Source organism: Simochromis diagramma, unplaced genomic scaffold (genome assembly GCF_900408965.1).
Source record: "Simochromis diagramma unplaced genomic scaffold, fSimDia1.1 OVJJ01000105.1, whole genome shotgun sequence".
NCBI lineage: Eukaryota > Metazoa > Chordata > Actinopteri > Cichliformes > Cichlidae > Simochromis > Simochromis diagramma.
Window position 1 is genome coordinate 201205 of NW_024386771.1, and position 23283 is coordinate 224487.

Genomic DNA, 23283 nt, shown 5'->3' on the forward strand with positions numbered 1-23283 from the left:
CTCCAATGCCAGGCTGGTAGGCAAACTGAAGTGGGTCCAGTGATGAGCTTATTAGGCGCCGAAGCTGAGCCAGGACCAACCGCTCCAGGGTCTTCATCAGGTGGGATGTCAGAGCCACCGGCCTGTAGCTGTTGAGGTCCTTGGGGCGTGAAGTCTTTGGCACTGGTACAACACAGGAGGTTTTCCAGAGCTGTGGGACTCTTCCCAACCTCAGGCTCAGGTTGAAGAGGTGCTCCATCACCCCACACAGTTGGTCCGCGCAGGACCTGACGACCCTCGAGCTGATGCCATCTGGACCCGCTGCCTTCTTGCCATTAATCCTCCTCAGTTCCCTCCTAACCTGGGTGGTTGAGAGAGACAGGCTGGAGCCTTGTGTTGAGTGTGTATTGGATGCTGCAGTTGGGGGTGGGGGGGAGTGAGCAGGGTGAATAGAGGAGGTGTGAAGTGTCTGAGGTGGAACAGCAGCAGTGGGGGTGGGTGAGTCTGCAGCCGATGTTGCAGACTGCCTCATGGCTGAATCAAATCTGTTGAAGAAATGATTCAGTTCATTTGCCCACCTCACATCCCTCCCAGGCAGAGAGTTCTGCTGTTTGTGGCCCGAGATGGTTCTGAGGCCTCTCCAGACTTCACCAACGTTGTTTTGTTGAAGCTGGTTCTCCATCTTCTGCCTGTAGCTCTCCTTCCCATTCCTTATCAGTCCCCTCAGCTCTCTCTGCACCCTTTTCAACTCCTCTTTGTCTCTGGATTTGAAGGCCCTCCTCTTCTGCTTGAGGACAGTTTTAATTTCTGGGGTAATCCAAGGTTTGTTGTTGGAGAAACACCGTACAGTATATATGTATCTTTGGGAGGATTATTACACATTGAATTAGAGTCTAAAGATTTCATTAGTCATATTTTCTATTTAATGTTAAAAGAAAAGACTGTGGAAGCCTAGTTTAATGGGCTAGTGAGCAATGTTACCTCTAATTTTTCATGTGTCTGAGCAAACACACAAACTCCCTGAGCGGTCCCTTGGACCACTGTGAGCAACAGCAGACGTGTGCACTGTGGTCACGCCAGCATCAAATCCATCCAAGTTACATGGTTTATTAAAATAATCAAATTACAGCATTTACATTTATGTTAGACTACTTTAAATTAACTGCTTTAGCCCACTTACAATGAAAATTTAAAAAAAAATCTTGTTCATGACCTGTACAGTATGTTAACACTATTGGAAGTAAAAATAACTTGAACTCCAATTTTGAAAACACAACTTTCTTCTTTTTTTTTCCTGACTTGTATTATGAGTCTGTGGTCTGGGAGAGAGTCCTGTAACTCTCTGTCTGCAAAATACAGTATATATGGACCAATGTTGGGCATTTAATTATATAGTTACTTCTTTAAAAAAGTTATGGAGTTTTGCAAACAAAGTTTTTTGCAGCTGTTTACCTAAAAATGCAGCAAAGGTATTTTTTTAAATAAACATTTGAAACTATTTATAGAAAAATTTAAAATATTTACACAACAATCAGCTGTTCTGCATCAAATTTGATGCCACACAAATTATTTGTGCCACTCCAAAAAAACAATTTCTGTCCACTATGAGATAAAGCAGAACAACAGCCTGATACCTGCAGGCCTGACAGCAGCAGATGTATCACTGCTGTAACACCTGTAACATTCAGCAGTCGCCTCATTGTTCTGACACACACAACAAAACAATTGACTACACTACACACTAACTACACGAGATTTGCGCTAAACGTCACAAATCTCTCACATCTCAAAACACCGCGATCACTCCTAAAATGCCATGTTGCCATATCATTTTTTGATTGGTCGACATGGCACATATTTCCACCAATAGGAAAGGCAGCAGGGTGGGGAGGGCTGGCTTTGTTTTTTCTTACAGGTGGAGAGTTCTTTTGAGCGTTTTCCTTATAAAACGCCGTTTTTCTTCCCGCTGTAAATATAAACAACCATAGTATCCAGGAAGAAAATCAAACATTGCAGATATTTTTATCATAACTCTGGTTTTACGTGGCCGATCAACACAATTTAAAAACTGGTATAAAATCCACACTTTTTCCGTCAATTGTTCCGTCTGTCCTGCTCACATCTCCAGTGGTTGTACACGTTGTCATTAACGTGGCTTCACTCCACATCAGCCACGCCACTTTGCTCGCTAAAACACCGGTGTCGGCACGTAAGGACGCTGTCATAGCCTGTCAACGACGTTGATTAGCTGCATATATACGAATGTGAATCGCATTATCGGCTGGACTATGTGATAAGGTGGCATCGTTCTAATCCCATACAGGAGCATCCAGTCACTCACTGACTAACACTGCTAAACAGAATTGTTAACGTATTTATTTCAATTTCAATTCAGGTCAGATTTTTTTTCTGTTTTCAACGCAGATTTTCTGTGCGCAGAGACCGTGCCAGCAGTGCGCAATTGCGCACGCGCGCAGTTTAGAGGGAACATTGCTAGTGAGGTACATAGTGCTTAATGTCAGAGATTTCAGTGTAATTAAGGTACCTCTCTGAATCTGGCTAGATCACCATTGTAACTACATGTTGAAACTATAACTTGGTCCAGAGCATGTCATGTTTGGGCTTGGGTTTACAATCAACTGGAAGTACCACGTTTTCACTATTTTATTTACAGAGTGATTTAAGTGTGATATAGATTCAGTCATGTCTTATTATTACTAGTGAATGATCCCCAGCTGTCAAGTTCATTTTCTGCATTTCACATCATAAAATTTTAATTACCCTTCGAGGGTTTGTTCCCTGAGCCTTTGGGTCGGGGAACGGGTCCTGACTGTCGTCTGGGCTTATGCAACCAACGATGGTTCAGTGTACACATCCTTCTTGAAGTCCCTGGGTGGGGTGCTTGAGGGACTGTGTTGTCCTACTGGGAGACTTCAATGCTCATGTGGACAACGACAGTGAGACCTGGAGGGGTGTGATTGGGAGACACAGCCTCTCAGATCTGAACCAGAGCAGTATTTTGTTATTGGACTTGCGAACCAAAGTTTCCCAATAACGATAACCATGTTTGAACACAAGTGTGTCCATAAGTGCATAAGGGCTGCAGGTCAATGATCGATTTTTTAAATCGTATCACCAGACCTGTGGCCATATGTTCTGAATACCCAGGTGAAAAGAGGGGCTGAGCTGTCAACTGATCACCTCCTGGTGGTGAGTTGGATCAGATGGCAGAGTAGGATGCTGGATAGACTACCTAAACGCAGGGGTGGGCAACTCCAGGCCTCGAAGGCCGGTGTCCTGCAGGTTTTAGATATCAACCAGCGTCAACAACCCTGAATCAAATGATTACTTCATTACCAGGCCTCCACAAAACTAGAAGATATGTTGAGGAGGTAATCCATTTGAAACAGCTGTGTTGGATCAAGGACACAAAAACCTGCAGGACACCGGCCCTCGAAGCCTGGAGTTGCCCACCCCTGTCTAAATGTATACTGAGGGTGCGCTGGGAACGTCTGGCAGAGGCCCCAGTCCACTTCAACCCAAACCTCTGGGAGAGCTTCAACAGCATTCTGAGGGCCACTGGGGACACTGAGTCGAATTAGCACATCCATTGCCAAAGCTGCCACAGTCCCTTCACACCCCTCACTCTCTCGTTTCCATGTTAAGTCTTTTTAGCTCCTAACTCTGCCTGGAGCCTGCAGCCACACTTCCATTGCCTAGAAAACAAAACAAAATGTGAGTTAATATGAACTTCACATTTGTAAACAACTGTAGATTATAAGAGTAGGCAGCCAGCAGTACAGACACAAGTGTGCCATGTGCAGTTTATTTCCCCAAATCACTAAAAACACTACTATGTCCATAATTTGCCCAAGTCATGGATCACCTCATGTGTTCATTCCAAATTACTGTAATCAGTGACTTTCCGTATGTAATGTCACTCCACTTATTTTATCACCATGAGCTCAATAGTGGTCAAATAATGAGCCGAACATGAAACTATTCTATAATCACTGCACATCTGATCAATTTTTACTGGTCTGTGTGTGTGCTGAATCCTTGACAAGCACTCTTAAAGCGAAACAAATGTTAGCAGTAGCACCTGGAGGTCAGGCCTAAGTCACCAGATTCCAGAGGTGCTATAAAAGGTCATAAACTTAACAATCTACTGTAAAAAGGGTAACACTGATTTCAACACAGTATGTCTCACACTGTATTTACTATTTTCCCAACAACACAGTGCAATAGCATAATCAACATATAGCCTGTAAACACGGTTTCCTTCACACAAAAACCAGTAACCCAGAAAATCTGGGTGGAGGTGCAACCTTGCATAGTGGTGTTAAGTCAGTCAAGTCAGTCAACTTTTGTCAGCCCAGTCAGTTCCCCATTTTTTCATTAATTGCTGATAGTGGAATCTCTCGTCGCATTAAGTTTCTACTGCCAGCAATATGACGCCATTTCAAGAAGAAAAAGAAGAATTTGGACTGGATTACCTCGCTGAATCCTTTTAGACAGGGACTTTTATCTGATTGTGTCCCAAATAAGTGGCTCTCTCCTGAGCCCATTTTAATATGGAGAAACTCACTTTGCGATCGTTCCTGACAACATGTTGTGTAGCGCTTTCCGTTCAAATCGTGCAGATCTGCTTAAATTACATAGATATTATCAAATAAAAAACTTTCAGTGCACTATTAAAGTAAAAATTGAGAAAGGCCTAGTTAAGTCATGACATATGCTTTTCAACTCAGGAGGGTAAATCATACCAAACCTAATTGTTAGAATCAGCCTAGTACTAAAACAAAACCCCAAAATCTGCCAGAAAAATCACAAAGCTTCACCCATACATCAGAAACAGGAAACTCATTTCAGCCCTCTGCTACATCTTATTCACTTGTTTTATAATCCAGTCATCTTTCCCTGATCTAGCAACAATCAACTAACTTGAATATCAGCTCATAACCCACTAAGTTGACAGGACAATGGAAATGCATGTTCGAAATATTATCACAAAAGAGAATTTCCTTCATACAGTAAATTACTTGTGCTGCACCAATCAAGCTGAAAGCATCTCACAATTTACTATATTAACAACTAAATTTACTGTCTGATCACTGGTTTGTCATACCAGAATCCCTTTTTTTTTCCCCTTTCACAAAAGTTTCACCTATTGTCTTGCAACCTGGAGAGTTAATTGTCAGCAGTGGATACACTCAGCATTTGATAGCAAAAACTGTCTGTTAAGTTTTCCCTGCTTTAACACCCATGACAGATATGAGCATATTCATGAGTCTAAGCTTTTCTTCACTGCATGTGTGTGTTAGTAGGCTTGCATGCATGTGTGCAGCAGAGCAGCAGATTCAACAGGGCCTATGGGCCTGTCTCACTCTCCTGCTCCTTTTCCTCCCCAAAAAGGCATTTCCTTAAAAGCTGCCTTTCTCTCGCCTCTCTCTGCTTGTGTGTGTGTGTTCCAGACACTTTCTCAACCTCCACGAGTTAGTCGGCCCCAAATTTCCAACCCAATTTTCATGTGTATTAACAACAAAGCCTTCATTTTTCCTCCAAGCTCACTTCTCGCCACCACTGTCTGCCTTTCCCGCATCTGCAGCAGTTCACAGTGGCTGACATGCCAGAAGCCCAGTGGGCCGCTCCTCTTCAGCTTTGCCTTATTTCTTTCAGTCTCTTCCTTTGCCATTTCAACTCCCAGTATGGCAAATGTGAAACTCAGACAGTCTTCTCAAGTCCATTCACACACAGTGATGTAGCTGGTGAACCTCCCAGCTTGTGATTGGGAGCGCATGCTTCCATCCATGATGGCATTTGTACATGCTGCTGAACCCTTTAAGGTTTAGGGTTTAAGGCAGTGTTGCTGTCTGTTCACCTTGTTTACTCTTGAAGTTGACGCCGTTGCTCTCGAACTGCATTTTGTCTTCAGGGAGAGATTGATTGTCCTCGAAGCTTGTAAGATGTATGTAGAGGCTAAGCCTACGCTTGAAGCGACTGAGGTGGTCGTTAACGGGGGGTGACGTGATGTCACTGGTATGTATGAATTAATTAAACAGTCCAATAACTCCAGCAGTACGTATCTTGTCCTTTTTGGTCTTTATTCCAATACCATTTTAACATAACAGCGCAGCGGTCACAAACTGTTTGCCTTCTTACAATTAACGACACACCTGACGCCGATTACGTGCGTCTGCCTTAAATACCTTTACATAAACAAAACAGAAAAGGTGACCTCTAGCGGCCACATAAGGTATTAACCCAAAAATGGCTCCTACACCCCGGCCCCTAATTGCAATGGCTATCAGACATGGCAATTCTTATCACAAAGAAAATAAGGAGCCACTAATACAGTCTACTTTAGACATATACATTCACATAAATAAACATAAGTAATAGAAACACTTAAACACTTTTAGATTACAGTCTCATGTAACAAGCAAAGTTTAGTTGCAGGTCTTTCCAGAATATTAGTCTTTGTTTTTAAACGTACAGATTGCACAAATCCATTTTTTGTCATGAATGGTTTCCAGAACTCTTCCTAGTGGCCAGGAACCACGTGGTGCAGAAGAATCCATTATAATGACTATATCTCCAGGTTTTAGATTCTTCTTCTTTTGGTTCCATTTTTGTCTCTCCTGTAACAAATGCAGGTATTCGTGTATCCATCGTTTCCAAAACGATCTGAGATGTACTGAGCCTGTTTCCATCTTCTCTTCAGATACATATCCTGAGGGTCAAATAGTCCGGGTGGTAAAGATGGTTTTCCTTTCATCAGGAGGATGTGATTTGGTGTAAGTGACTCTGGGTCTTTTGGATCATCAGAAAGCTTTGTGATGGGTCTGTCATTTAAAATTGCTTCAATTTCACACAGAACCGTATTTAATCCATCGTCGTCCAACTGTTGCTGAAGAACAGATCTCAGAATCTTTCTGATCATATGAATTATCCGTTCCCAAATTCCACCATGATGTGATGCTCCAGGCGAATTAAAACTCCATTTTATTCCAATGTGTTGCAAATCATCCGCTATTTGGGTATGTTTCAGCGATTCAAGAGCCTCCCTTAACTCTCTGTCTGTTCCAACAAAGTTGGTTCCATTGTCCGATTGGATGTGAGCGACTTGACCTCTTCGACTCACAAAACGGCGCAAAGCATTAATGCAGGCATCTGTGCTTAGAGAGCTAGCCACTTCCAAGTGCACTGCTCGGCTGGCTAAACAGGTGAAAATGACTCCATAGCGTTTAGCTGTACCTCGTCCTCTTTTCACTTCAATAGGTCCGAAGTAATCAACTCCGACATTGGTGAATGGTGGGTTATCTGGCAAAATTCTTTCCTTGGGTAAATCTGCCATCTTTTGCTCCAAGGCTTTTCCATGATATTTTCTGCAAAAATTACATTCTGCGATAACCTTCCTTACAGCTGAGTTGGCCTTTGTGATCCAGTATTTTCTCCTTAGTGTGGATAAGGTGTGGTTACGACCGCTATGACCAAGCTGTTGATGAATGTGCTTTAGGATGAGACTTGCTACATGTTGATCCTTTGCAAGAACAAAGGGATGCTTTATTTCTTCTGGTAAGGAGCCCTTTGTCAGTCGTCCCCCAACTCTTAAGGCCTTCATCATCAAGATAAGGATCTAATCTATAAATTGAGCTGTGCCTGCTCACAGAATCTTTCCCACTTGACATCGCAGCAATCTCCTCTCCAAATCTTTGTTGCTGGCAAAATCTAATAATGGCAAGCTCAGCTTCCAGAAGATCTTTTGAAGATAGTCTATATAGTTGTGTTTTCTTTACTTTCTCCTTTGTAGTACCTTTACAAATTGGGTTATCTGAGTTAGGTTGCAGTCTTCTTTTCTTGTCTCTCATTGAACGAAGGATTGCCTTCAGTCTAAGAAACCAAGTAACAGCAACCTTGAGCCTTATCCAGTCTGAAAAGTACAGCATCAATTGACATGTAGCATCAAGCAAGTCTTTTACTTGAGTAATATTCACTGTTGCCTCACTTTGGACTTCAGGGTCCTCTGGTTCTAAGGAGCATTCCATTAGATTGGTCGGCCAATCACTTTCTGGCTTCTGCAGAAAGCTTGGTCCTTCGATCCAGCAGCTGCTATGAACAATGTTCCCAGCCCTGAGCCCTCTTGTAGCATCATCTGCTGGATTTTCCTTTGAGCTTACATATCTCCATTGTGATCGTTTAGTTGCAGTTGTAATGAATGAGACCCTGTTTGCCACAAAGGTAAGGAATCGTTTATCCTCATTCATTATATATTTGAGTACAGATGTACTATCTGTCCAAAATACAGATTGCTCGAGTTTCATTCTCAACTGAGCCCTTAACATGAGATCCACTCGGACAGCAACTACAGCAGCTGTTGGTTCCAGACGTAGAATAGTTAGACATAGAATAGACAGGTTTTAGAGGTGTTACCCTTGCCTTGCCCATCAAGAATGCTACGTGGATGGATTTCCTATTGTCTTGCATGCGCAGATATGACACAGTTCCATATCCAGATTCACCAGCATCTGAGAAATGGTGTAGCTGTGCATGTGAGAGAGGACCAAACTCTTTTGGTTGTATACACCTTTTAACCTTGAAATGGGAAAGCGTTTGCAAATCACTGAGCCAACCTTTCCACTTTTGCAACATGGGTTGGGGTATTGGTTCATCCCATCCCAGTTTCCTTTTGCAAAGCTCCTGCTGCATTCTTTTGGCAGGCAGCAGGACTGGTGTAAGAAATCCCAATGGATCGTAAATAAAACTTGATATTGACAACATTCCACACCTAGTACAGGATTTTTGAGGAATATCCATTTTGAAGTTGAATGTATCAGTTTCCACACACCACTGCAAGCCCAGAGCTCTTTCTACTGGAAGTTTGTCTCTGTCAAGATTGAATTCTTTTAAGTCTTTAGCCCTTTGCTCCTCTGAGATACTTTGCAACAGGGTGCGATTGTTACTGACCCACTTGGTCAGTGTAAATCCTCCCCTTTGACAAAGTGCTGAAAGATCTTTGACCAAATCAATAGCATCTGAGGTGGAGGCCACACTCTTTAAACAGTCGTCCACATAGAAGTTCTCTTTTATCGTTTCACATACCTTGTCAAGGAATTTAGTTTGATTGTCCTCAGCCATTTTTCTCAAAGCGAAACTGGCGCAGCTCGGGGAAGCTACTGCACCGAACAGATGAACAGTCATGCGAAACTCAATTATGTCCTTGCTCAGATCTCCATCGGGCCACCACAAAAAACGCAGAAAGTCTCTGTCCTCTTTGGCAACTTTAACTTGATAAAACATTGCCTTTATGTCACCCATAAATGCGACTGGATCCTGTCGAAATCTAAGCAAAACCCCAAGCAATGTGCTTGTGAGATTATGACCCTGTAAGAGCTGCTTGTTTAATGATGTCCCCTGGAATGATGCCCCACAGTCAAATACAATTCTTATAGATCGTTTTCTGGGATGATAACCTGCGTGATGAGGAATGTACCACTTTTTTCCATTTTCGCAAGACAGCTGCTGTGAAGGTATTTGCTCTGCATATCCATTACTTATCATCTCGTCCATAAAGTTTTTATATTCTTTTTGCAACTGTTCATTGTTGAGAAGTTTTCGTTTTAGACTTTGCAATCTTTGTTTAACTATGGAAAAATTGTTTGGCATCTTTATGTTATCCCTTTTAAAAGGTAACAGTAGTGTCCATCTTCCATTGTTGCAGATTTTTCCATGATCTTCATGAACTTAAGGTCCTCCCTTGACAAACCCTTTTCCTCTGTAACCTTTTCATTAAAGTCATAGTTACATTGAATTTTCAACATTTCCTCCAGCTTACAAGCAGATATCCTATTTACAACTGTTGGTGGGTGCTCGCTGTCCAAGTTGCTTTTACCATCTTCCATGGGCCCATTTATGACCCAACCCAATGCTGTTCTTATAGCATATGGGCCATTCCCCTGGCTATGAATGACCTCCCATGGTTCCAGTAACTTCGGAGCGTTGCATCCAACCAACAGGTCCACATTAGCCATTATGTGGGGAATTTGAACCTTTGACAGATATGGCCACCTGACCAGATCTTCTTCCTTTAAAAGGTTATCTGTGGTGACAAGCATCCTTTCCTGTGTTAGGATTTCTGGAAGTTCATAGAAGGCATTGCTGCCTAAACCCAAAACTTCAAGACCAGTAAGTGAGTGGGCAGAGACGACCTTTTCTTGACCCATCGTTTGTAACAGGAAGTGAGTTCTTTTGCCCACAAGATTTAGCTTTTGCATGAGGTGCTCTGAACAGAAGCTAGCTGAACTGCCAGGATCTAAAAAAAGCATATGTCTTTATGACATGACTACCTTTAACAGACTTTATTTGAACTGGCAGAATGGAAAGCAAACCGCTGTCTCTTCCAGCCCCTGTATGACCACAAGTTTTCATAGGAGTTACATTCTTTGAAGAGGAGGGCTCTCCAGAGGATTCTGGACTTAAACCATTGTTATCAATATGGAGGACAGTGGGATGACTTTAACCACACGTCCTACATGTCAAACGCTTAGCACAGTCTTTACTTATGTGCCCAGCACCTAAGCAACCAAAACACAGCCCTTTCTCCTTTAGAAAAAGCATTTTGTCTCTGTGCTTCTTCCGCTGAAACTGTTGACACTCCTCCAGTGTGTGTCGTTGAGTACAGCAGACACAAGATGGCTTTACTGTAAAGTCATGGTTTGTTGTGGTAATCAGCCTTTCCGTGCTGTAGGTTTTATTCATGTTCATGGGTGTGACTGTAGCAGCAAAGCTGTTCCCTTTAATTTGTTTGCTTGGTTGTGACTTCAGTCTGTTGTCAACCTTTGAGACGGGGATTGTTGACGTTACATTCTGAATGTCCCCAAATAAAGGATCCGAAAGAATTTTCACCTGCTTTTCAATAAATGCAACCAAATCTTGAAACCGAGCTCTGTGTTTAGAAGTTTCCAATATATCATATGCAAACGCTCTCCATTTCTCTCTCATTTTATATGGCAACTTGCACAAAATGATTTTCATGTTCACTGGCATGTCCATTTCCTGCATATACTGCAATGTTTTCATGACATTACAACTCCCACGTAAGAAAAGAGAATATGCTTGCAATGATTTCACATCTTCATTTTTAATTGCAGGCCAAGATAATGCCTTTTCAATGTAAGCAGTTGCAATTTTATATTCATTTCCGAAGTGTTCTTTGAGCAGTTGCTTTGCTTGTGTATAGCCTTGTCCTGTAGCCATATGTTGATAACTGCGTACCAGCTCTCTCGGCTGTCCTGTTGTAAACTGCTCCAAATAATACAAGCAGTCCCTCTTATTGGCCTTTTCTTCCACTCCTTGCTCAAACGCATTAATGAAAGAGATGTACTGAAGAGGATCTCCATTGAATACACATTTTCCTGGATGGTAATGATGATGAATGCTGATGCTGAACAAGGGTTGCAGTTATTTCATTTTGTCTTTGTAAAATGGTACAAATGTCCTCCGACTGTCTTTCTCCCGCTGTAGGAATCGGCCTGGGTGGTGGAGGATCCACATTGTGAAATTGCGTTGTGATGACCGTTTGAGCTTGTGGCTCACTTTCCATTTCCGTTTCTGGCAGGATCATTGCAGATATGTTGCTTTCAGTCTGTACTATTTGCATTGCAGGTTTATCTTCATTGACTGTTGTACTGGGCTTGACTGCGGCTGAAGCAGCTGTTTTCCTGATTTCCCTTTCATAATATGAATTCATAGCATTGGACGATATGTTAGATATACTTTGAACTTCATTAGCTTGGAGAACAGCTAACTTTGCAGAAGAGGCAGAAAGCAAAGCTTCAAGCTCAAGCTGTTCACGTTTCTTCCTTAGCTTTAGTTCTTGCTCCTCCAAAGCCTGCTTCTCTTTTAGGACTGCCATACGAGCGAGTAATGCTGCTTTTTCTGCTTTTGCTTTTATTTTGGCGGAAGAAGTTGTGCTCATTTTAGATAAGATAAGATAACTCTTTATTGTCATTGCACAGTCATACATAGTACAATAGTACAATGAAATTGGAAAACTGTCCTACGTCGGCACTACATGTAACACGACACGATACGACACATCACAACGCAACACAAACAACACAACACAGTATAATAACTTAGTAATAAAAAAGAAGAATAAGTGTATTTGTATTGCACACTGTTATTATTGCACGTTAATTATTATTGCACCTTGTTATAAATATAAATATTATTATTGTTACTGTTTTTACCATTGTTAACCCCCCCCAAAAAAAGTCCAGGTAGGTAGCCAGTCAGGTCAGCTATTTGCATTGATCAGGGCTATGGCCCTGTTGTAAAAGCTGTTTTTGAGTCTATTTGTTCGGGACCTCAGCAGCCTGAACCTCCTGCCAGACGGCAGCAGCTTAAACACCCGGTGTCCTGGGTGTGTACCGTCTCGTAGGATGCTGCGTGCCCTCTTGAGACAGCGAGTCCTGTACAGGTCCTTCAGGGAGGGAAGAGGATGCCCAATGATTTTTTGGGCCATATTGATGACCCTCTGGAGTGCCTTTCTCTGTGCTGTGGTGCAGCTGGAGAACCACACACCGATGCAATATGTCAGCACACTTTCAATGGAGCAGTGGTAGAAGACGGTCAGCAGCTCCTTCTTCAGGTCCATTTTTCTGAGGATTCTCAGAAAGTGGAGACGCTGTTGGGCCTTCTTTAAAACCACAGAGGTGTTAGAGCTCCATTGGAGGTCTGTGTCTATGTGCACACCCAGAGACTTGAAACTGGAGACCCTTTCCACACACTCCCCGTTGATGCTGACAGGCTGCAGCTCAGACTTCCTCCTTCTGAAATCAACTACCAGTTCTTTTGTCTTGGTGGTATTGAGGTCCAGGTTGTTATCTACACACCAATCTGACAGCCTCTGAACTTCAGCTCTGTACGCCGTCTCATCTCCCCCTGAGATGAGCCCCACCACGGTGGTATCATCTGCAAACTTGATGACTGCGTTGTCTGGGTGGGAACTAACACAGTCATGTGTGTACAGTAGGGGACTCAGTACACAGCCTTGTGGAGAGCCGGTGTTAAGGCTGACGGCTGAGGAAAGATGAGGCCCCACTCTAACTCTTTGTACACGGTCTGACAGGAAGTCTCTGATCCAGCGGCAGGTGGTAGAAGGAAGTCCAATTTCCAGCAGTTTAACTATTAGTCTGTCCGGGAGTATCGTATTGAAAGCAGAGCTAAAGTCAACAAAGAGCAGCCTGGCGTAACGGCCCTGCACTTCCAGGTGAGAGATGGTGGTGTGGAGCGTTGTAGCAATGGCATCTTCAGTTGATCTGTTAGCTCTGTATGCGAACTGGAGCGGGTCGAGTGTGGGTGGCAAGCAGGACATGATGTGACGTCGGACCAGTTTCTCGAAGCACTTCATTATAACAGGTGTTAGAGCAACTGGTCGGTAGTCGTTGAGGCTGCTAATTTTAGTACGCTTTGGCAGTGGGACAATTGTGGCTGACTTTAGGCACGGCGGGATGCAGGACTGGGACAGTGAAGTGTTGAAGATCTTAGTGAAGAGCCCAGCCAGCTGGTCTGCACACTCTTTAAGGACTCTTGCGGTTACCCCATCTGGTCCGGCGGTCTTCCTGGGGTTCACTGCCCTCAGTGTGCGCCTCACCTCATATTCCTGCACTATGAGGCTTGGGCTGCTGCTGCTGTCCGATGTTTTTGCTGCTGCTGCCTCTGGTCCCTTCACCTCAAAGCGTGCGAAGAAGTGGTTCAGCTCCTCCGCAAGCGCTGCGTTACCCTCAGTCAGCGTGGTATTGCAAGGTTTGTAGTTGGTTAAGTGCTGAACTCCCTGCCATACCTGTTGTGAGTTGTTGTTGCTGAAGTGGTCTTCGATCCTTCTCTTGTACGCTGCCTTGGCTTCTCTGATGCCTCTTTTCAACTCAGATCTGGCTGCACTGTACTGCGTACCATCACCGGATCTAAAAGCGGCGTCACGTTGCTTCAGCAGGACCTGGACCTCTTTAGTCATCCAGGGTTTCTGGTTGGAATACACCCGGAGACGTTTGTCCACAGTGACACTGTTGACACAGAAGTTAATATATGAGAGCACTGATGTTGTGTGCTCTTCAAGGTCCTGATGTTCGAACACGCTCCAGTCCGTGTTTTCAAAACAGTCCTGCAGCTGATGTGATGCATCTTGTGGCCAGGTTTTCACAGTTTTTGTGACTGGGGGGGCTCTTCTCCTAACGGGAGTGTATGCAGGGATCAGCAGCATGGACATGTGGTCTGACAAACCTAGATGTGGCAGCGGAGTTGCTCTGTAACCTTTTTGAATGTTGCTGTATGCTTTATCCAGTGTGTTTTTCCCCCTTGTTGCACATTTAATATGCTGTTCAAATCTGGGGAATACTGACCTTAAATCAGCATGGTTGAAGTCCCCAGCTATAATGTGCACTGCGTTTGGATGGGAATTCTGCTGGTTGCTTATTGTCTTGTACAACTCCTCCATGGCCAAGTTAGCATTAGCATCGGGTGGTACATACACAGCCGTTACCATGAAAACAGTAAACTCGCGAGGTATGTAGACGGGTCTGCACTTCACAGTCAAATATTCCAAATCCGGGGAACAATAGCTGTCTAGTCTTTGTGTTTTTGCACCAGCTGTCATTGGTGTAGATGCATAAACCCCCTCTTTTGTTCTTACCGAAGTGGCCGTTCCTGTCGTGACGGTGGACCGTGCGGCCTGCTAGCTCAATAGCCGAGTCCGGAATTGATGGCTGCAGCCAAGTCTCTGTGAGTAATATTATGCTGCTGTCCCGTACACACTTGTTTACTGCAATCTGTAATCTCAGTTCGTCGATTTTGTTGGTTATGGACCTGACGTTGGAGAGGAAAATACTCGGAAGCGGTAGCTTAAATGGCTGTTTCTTTAGCCGTGCTAGTGGGCCCGCCCTGCAGCCACGCTTTTGCCTCCTTTGTTTACGTTTCCTCTTTGTCTTTCCGCTGGGAAGAACCAACCACGGAGACCCTGGAGCTCTCATTATGTCCTCCGGAATGCTGTGAAAGTTGTGGTAGTCCGACATAATGCTACTTGCACAGCGTAATCCCAAGCTCAGAAGGTCCTGACGACTGTAGGTGGACTCTACTCGATGTATAATAATAAAAAACACACTCATCCACAAAGATACACGTAGAAAAAGTAAAAAACAAAACACCGAACGTGAGGAGCAGTGAGCCGCTGCGTCTGTGCGCGCCGCCATCTTTACCACTAGATGAGCTTTTAGTGACTGAAGATTTACCAACAACATTTGAAACACTGTCCTCTGGCTTAACACCATCATCAACACCATGATCACCCTTTAAATGTAAATGTTTGCAACCCGATAACCATTCTTTCACTTCATAAGCAAACTCATCATAATGCATTGTTTTTGCTTTAAACCATGTTTCATGCTTTTCTTTTTCATCATCTGGTAACAAACACATCAATGAACCATGAACTGTTTTTGCTTCATTACATAAACCAACAAAATCATTGAATGATGTTTGAACCATAGAAGTTTCATTTTTTTTCCATTGAGACCCTTATACTCTCTTTTAAATTATTAGCTTTATTTAATTTAGCCGTTCTATCACATTGCAGTCTGTCCAGTTTCTCTGCAAGTGCCTTAGCAGTCAATTTCACCACTCGTTTTTCCTTTTCTGAATACATCCCAGCCTTGCTGCTGTTGCTACTTTGCACAGCTGATTCTGCAGCAGGCTCCGGGGGCCTGTCAGCGGCTTCATTTGTGTCCATAGTTCAAATGTTCCAAAACTCAAATATTTAGCAAGTATTGAGGGTTCATGCGCACATGCGAAAATTTGTTTATAAATCAGATTTATTATGTTTGACCACCAATGCATTGGAATTACGTCTTCTTAAATAGGTGTGCACACCTTTTATAAATGGCCATTTATTAGTAGCACTACTCATACCTTGCGTTGGGCGCCGTGCTGATTCCGATTAAGAATCCTGAGTCCTCTCCAACATCCACGGAACAGTCGCCAGGAATCCCACGTTGTCAGCTGACAAACCGATACTCCAGCTGTCCGCTCCCCGTGAACCCTCCACGGTAACGTTTCCAAACAGCATTCAGCTCTCCACGGTGATTGATCACTCAGACTTTAATTGTCCTGTTTGCGCCAAGCCCCCAAAACACCGCGGCGCAGTTGGCACAAACTTTTCCCCATAGAAAAGCGAGTTTGTGACTCTAATTGTAGAGGCTAAGCCTAAGCTTGAAGCCACTGAGGTGGTCGTTAACAGGGGGTGACGCGATGTCACTGGTATGTATGAATTAATTAAACAGTCCAATAACTCGAGCAGTACGTATCTTGTCCTTTTTGGTCTTTATTCCAATACCATCTTAACATAACATAACAGCGCAGCGGTCACAAACTGTTTGCCTTCTTACAATTAACGACACACCTGACGCCGATTACGTGCGTCTACCTTAAATACCTTTACATAAACAAAACAGAAATACCTCACAAGGCAGCGGTCCCCAACCTTTTTTGCACCACGGACCGGTTTATGCCCGACAATATTTTCACGGACCGGCCTTTAAAGTGTCGCGGATAAATACAACAAAATAAAACTAGTACCGGTACCGAAAAAAAGAAGATTTATTCATAACACACATGAAAAGACCCAGGAAAACCAAGTTAACGATAAAAACAATAACAAAATAACGCTGAAAACTGATAAAAACCCTGAAAACCATACATTTCACACCTGAGCCTCTACTCTTGTGGCCCGGTACCAAACGACTCATGGACCGGTACCGGTCCGAGGCCCGGGGGTTGGGGACCGCTGTCATAAGGTATTAACCCAAAAATGGCTCCTACAATGTACGTGGAGGTGAAGCTGTGACATATTCAGCCAAAACACGGCCTGGGTGTGGTTCTAATTATATTAACATTTTGCTCTGGCCCTTGTGCTCGTGGAGGAGGTTGATCCAGGTCCGTAGTCACCTGCAGCAGACACACTAAGACACTTATTTAATATTATTTTCATCACTACCTTACATTTTCATTCTCTGATTCAGTAAAACCATCACTTTTCCACATTTAACACACCTCTTCTTATCATTCATCCCATGCACATCACCTGATTTAACTATTTTCTTTGTCGACATCTCTTTTTCTCTCACACAACATATACTTCACCCATTTGGAGTTTTCACCCAGACCACCTCCAGCAACAAAACCTCCCCACGGCTCCTGTAGCCGCTTTGCTGAGCTCAGCACCCATTGCAGCCAGGCGTCCCCTCTGCAGCCTTTGCTTTGGTACAAAGTGTTAAAAACCATAAATCCAAGGACAGAAGAGTCCTTCCCAAGGACAGAAAAGTCCTTCCCATGACAGTCCTTAATTTAGGCATAGTTTTTTGAGGTTTTCCCTCTCTGTGGTCCGCTTGAAAACTCCCCTCAAATCAAAAACAGCTCACCGTTGCAGACTCTTTTTGCCATTTCTTTCCTCATAGTTCGCTCATTTCCTGCATGTATGAGTCCCTCGGGGTTTCTCGCGGTTCCCCCTTTTTTGAAAACAAAAGAACGGTGGGACTGGGGCAATTTTCCCCCAGGATGGCCAGTCACCTCGCACCTGCGACTCAGCAAAACTCACGTGAGGAATCCTGTTCGACAACGCCAAATTGCTGTGGAAAATTTAACAATAACTTGCAACACACCCAGTGAGCTTGATTTGAAGTGGGTTTAACCCTTTAAGACCTACCATAGAACCAAGTCCGCCAGAGCTTATATTATATTTTTACATGTTGTAGTGCCATTTATGGGAGCATTTCAAGTTGATATACATCAATACAACCATTATAGCCCAAATTTTAATAATATGTCTGCATTAAGTGCATAGTAATTACATAAATTGCAAAAAAGTGCAATAAACTACAAACAACTTAAAATCGTTTGATTTTTTAACATATATTTCGAGTTAGAGAAATTTAAGAGGCTTATCCCTCAGAACTGTAAATACAAAAAAGTTGCACAAAATAGTTTCCCACCACAGGAAATTTATTTTAAGTGTCTTCATAGTTTTGTTTTTGAAATACTCCAATTTTTATATACTGCATGAAAAATGAAAATAAATATTATAATGCAAATTTCCAAAAAAAACAGCATATGCATCAAAATAAACTATATCCAGCAGTGCAATATGAGTCCTAAGCATCCCAGAAACGATACAGAAAGTCATAAAGTCAAACATAACTTTTAAAAACACCAGTATAGGCTCATGAGGCCCTGATGGTAAATAAAAACTACATTTCCGCAAAATGACGTCACTTCCGGTTTCGGGCAGGACATGGCGGACGTAGGATAGTTCGCGCTGATGGACATAAGAAGTGTTACAAACAGCTGATCGGATCGGCAAAGCGTGTTTCTGGAATATTATGTTTTTGTTGCTGCAAGTGCTTTTTATGCAGTTTTTGCAAAGCTATATGTGGAAGGAAACCGTGACCTAGGACAAGCTGATGGCATAAGATGTAAGTACAACTCCTCCGGTTTCATATGCAAAAAATCTGAAAGTGGCCTCACTGTGTTAACATTCTACATGCATACTTTTAGTGCTTTTACTATAGTAAAGTGAGAAAGTGATATTACTATAACTAAAGTGATATGATTAAATATGTGATTAATACATGAGAAGAGAAATCTGCTTCCACACTGGCTTCTCCCTAAAAGATAGGGTGAGGAGTTCGGCCATTTGGGAGGGGCTCAGAGTAGAGCCGCTGTGCCTCCACATCAAAAGAATCCAGTTGCGGTGGTTCAGGCATCTGAGAAGGATGCCTCCTGGGTGAGGTGTTCCGGGCATGTCCCACCAGGACATATTTCATTGTTGCTGGAATTTAGGCTTCATACATTCAGTTGAAGTTGCAGAAAAGTGGAAGTGTTTTAGTTTGGTTGTAATCTGCTACTGCCACTGTCATTAAATCATAGGATAGCAGCTAAACAGCACATGTAGCCAGTTGGTATGAACTTTCATTATAAAACCCAAGTCACTTGTCACACAAGGCAGACATTTAGTGATAATGTAATTGTATGTGATCTTTTACTGCCCCCCTAGTGGTGTAGTTGGGGGAGTCTGAAGGGTAGCTGTGCTACATGAAAGGTTTCTTGCTGTGGTTCAAACTAAGAACCACAGCAAGATGGTTCTTAGTTTGAATCTATCTGCCTTCGGCATTCTGTGTGCACTTTGCCTGTTCTCCTTGTGTCACTGTGTCTCCAGTTTCTTCCCACAGTCCAAAGTTATGAAATTAGTGAGGTTAGTTTCTTTGGTAATAAATGTGAATGGCTGTCTGTCTCTGTGTGTTAGCCCTGTCCAGGGTATATCCTGCCTTTGGTCCTATAGCAGCTGGAATAGGCTCCAGCCCTCAAATGACCCTGCATAAGTGAAAGAAAATCAGTGGATAGATGGAAATTGATAGACATTATTGCATCTGAGAAACAGAAAAGCATTGTTCACAGATGAATTGTTGTTTTGTGTGTCTGCAGTCTGTCAGGCTGTCTGACCACAGAGGAAGGCTGCACTTCTCTGGCCTCAGCTCTGAGCTCCAACCCCTCACATCTAAGAGAGCTGGACCTGAGCTACAATCATCCAGGGCACTCAGGGATGAAGCTACTGTCAGCTGGACTGAAGGATCCACGCTGGAGACTGGACACTCTCAGGTATGGAGAGAATGTCTGATAGAGGAGGAAGAGCTGGAAACATTTTCAATGTCCTTCACTCACTTCCTGCTCCTTTCATGTAGATATGACATAAGCAGTGACACATGCAGGAACATTTTCAGGGACAGAAACAATAGTCTAGCTAAATAATGAATACATAATAATATAGGGGGTGTCCAAGACAAACTTTTTCAGGAACAATAATGACAAAGGGTTTTTCTGTACCATTAAGTCACCCTTTGGAAAGATCTCTATATATTAATTAGAGCAGTCATTTAAGAAAAATCCTTTTCCTCTCTCTTCAACTGAGTCATAAATTAATCTCTGTATAGAGCCATTTCATGGTTTTTCTTTATTTTCATGACAGTTTACACTGTAGATTCTAACTGAAGTTATGGAAACTATAAGAGAACCCATGTGGAATTGTCTTTATGAATCAGATATTCAAGGATCAGTGTTACCTGCCTTCTTCAGATATTTAAGTTTGTATTACCACAGTCAGAGATCTGGCTGTTGATCATTTGATTACTTTTAATATTGTATGCTAACCAACAGCATTCAGAGTTATTGTTCGTTTTTGTCATGGTGAATGCTGTGTAGCAGGCAGGATGTAGGACCCAATTGGAAGACTTGGAGATACAAACGGATGATCGTAAAGAGGCAGCTTTATTACGCTGTGAAAATTTTGAATGCAGAAAACAAGAAGCGGAGCATAATTACTAGAGCTAAACAAACTGAGGACTCAGGAAACGGGAAAACAAGAAACCAAAAAACTAGAAACTAAGAGCTATGGAGACTAGGAACACAGAGGAGACACAAAGCACTGAGAAGGTAGGTTAACGATGCGACACTGAGAGAGAAACGCAGGGCTAAAATACACTGAGGGACAACGACGGAAATGAGGCACGGGAGGAGAGCACAGTTAGGAGAAATTGGGCGGGAGAAGCAAAACAGAACTGAACAAGTGATGTAAGACATGGACCTTCAACTTACAGACTCAAAGACACAGGGGGTGTCCAAATTCATAGGCTGCATCCTCCTGAGGCCGCATTTATAGGTTGATTACGTCATAGCGACACGATGAAGGCTCTCCAAATTCGTAGACTCCTCCAGACAAATGCGTCCTCCTTTTCCCCAGATTTGACAATGGGTCGGCTGTATCCTTTGTGGCCCAACCGATCCCAGAATTGATAGCACGGCTCAGCCAATTCCAGTTTCCTACAATGGCGACAGCTACTTAGTTTTAATATAACTCTTCTTATTCTTTCTGGGTCACAAAATAAACTTTTAAGATATATTCAGGCGAGAATGTAGCTGCGTAAATTTCAAATATCTGCTCGATTTATCAAGATATCACAAATTTCCAAAAGTGCTTGTTTGGCTTTATGCAGTGTTTTATTTGTTTGTGAGTAAATTGGTTTGGCTGAGATTAAAGTTATAGTTTTCACACAGCTGAATAAACATCAAACAGAAGTGTGAGATGGTCAAGAATTTACACCAGTGTCCTGTTATATTTTAGATAGGAAGGAGCAGACGGCTCAGTTTATTAAACTCCACCGAGACAGCTCGTGAGGCAAATCTGAAGGCTAGACCATCCAATTTCACAGCCGCTCACTTCCAGTCAATCCGGCCTTCGGAGGACCCGTCCCACATAGACCGTGAAGGCTGGGTCATCAGGAGGATGCAGCCTATGAAAACAGAGACGTGGCTGATTTGGAAACAGGGAACATAGAGACAAGAGTGACTAGATGGTGAACGTGGGACACAGGAAAAATAAGGGGTACACATGGGAACAGAGACTAAACACAGGCTAAGATAAATACAAAGGGAGCAGGGATTACAATCAGTAAGAATTAATCAAAACCAAAAACTATAAACAACAATAAGTCAAAAAATATAATCACAAGGGCTGAAACACAAATACTGAGCCGGAGACCCAGTACCGTGACAATTTTTGATGGAATAGAATGAATATTGTAAAATTAATGATTTTCTACTTCCCAGTTTGTCTTCATTGAATCATCAGTAATGTGACAATAACTCAGACTGGAAGTAATCTTAATGACAAATGAATTTGCAGACTTTCAGCGGGAAAAAGGAGACTGACAGGTAGGGATGGGTATTGATAAGATTTTTACGATTCCGATTCCATTTTCGATTCTGTTTAACGATTCGATTCTTTATCGATTCTTTTTAAAAAAGGAGAACACTAAGGTCGATTAGCTTAGAACTTTGTTTTATATCTTCTCTTTGAACAAGATAGAAATTTAGGAGTAACATGGTCTTACAAACCCAACAGTGAGATCTTAAGAGATCCTCAGCCTACGGCTCTTCAATGGGGTGTCACAGGGTCCCCAGGAAAAAAAATTGTAAATGTAAAATAATAAAATAAATATTCTTCTGTAGCAATAACAAAGTATAACATAAATTATTCTGTAGCAATTACACAAGAATATCCAGTAATGTCCCTGCCTACAATTAAACACATTCACTTACCTAAAATCGGGGGTATCTGCTGTGGCAAATGGGTGCAAGCCTTTGACCACAAACTTAGTCACTGCTCTGTGACATTCCTCTATCCTGGCCTGAAAGGAGACGCTACCGATAGACTGCAGCGAGAACTGCCAGCATCTGAGCCAGACTCTGTCTCTCTCATCATGGTCACCTAAATGCACAGTAATGGCAGGTTTGTAATAAGGCAGATCGCGCTAACATAATATGCACTGTTGGTTGATTATTTACCTGCTGCATTAACGGGAGAGGACGTGCAAACGTTACCGCTGCTGCTGGGTTGAGATTCACGAGTCCAGAGCGGAATTAAAAACACGACATTCATTTAAGGTCATCGCGTGTTTTGTGAGCAAATGCTTTTGCATATTCGTAGTGTTTCCTCCCTTAATTGAAACCAAACTTTTGAGCGTTTGAGCCGCTTAGGCTGGCGTGTTTCCTGCCAGGTATATGACGCTCCGCAACGTGGTGATGTCATTCGGGGCGACTGGAATCGATAAGGGAATCGTTTGCAAAAATGGCAAACAATTCCAAGGAATTGAAACAGTGGGAACCGGTTCTCAACAAGAACCGGGTTTCGATACCCATCCCTACTGACAGGTGACTCTCAGTGATGTCAGCTGACAGCAGAACGATTCAGTGCACTAACATGAGGATCAGAGAGTTTGCTGAGGAAATATGCTGGTACCTTAATAGTTTCAACATGAAATATTCAAAAACAAAAATACCATATTTTTGAACCATAATGCCCACTTAAAATACTTTATTCTTCTAAAAAAACAACAGTGCACCTTATAATCAGGTGTGCCTTATGTATGAATTCTTGTTGTGCTTACTGACCTCAAACCAATTTTATTTGATACACGGTGTGCAAAAATCTGTCAAAAATGTTTTAGTACGACTTTGGTAAGCTACGAAGCCGCACCGCTTGATGGATTCTCAGAGCATTACGGCTACCGTAGTCAGGAGCCTCGCGGAAGTGTATTTGTGAAAATGTTTGACTGTTCCTTTATCGGTGTCTAACAGTATTTGTATGAGAGCGATGTAATGTCCATGTGTGCATGCTGAAAGAGACTGTGCTGGTCTGACCCC

The 23283-nt window shown here is 42.8% G+C and overlaps 1 protein-coding gene and 1 long non-coding RNA gene across 2 annotated transcripts in view; both read left to right on the forward strand.

Annotated features, from left to right (window-relative positions):
* LOC120738117 (protein NLRC3-like) overlaps positions 1-23283 on the forward strand; it is a 281780-nt gene that overhangs the window by 13745 nt on the left and 244752 nt on the right. The gene's annotated exons all lie outside the window — the stretch shown is intronic.
* Positions 1033-19816, forward strand: LOC120738315. Its single transcript, XR_005696940.1, has 3 exons — positions 1033-1046; positions 14124-14126; positions 19655-19816. It is a non-coding gene; the product is annotated as an uncharacterized LOC120738315 (long non-coding RNA).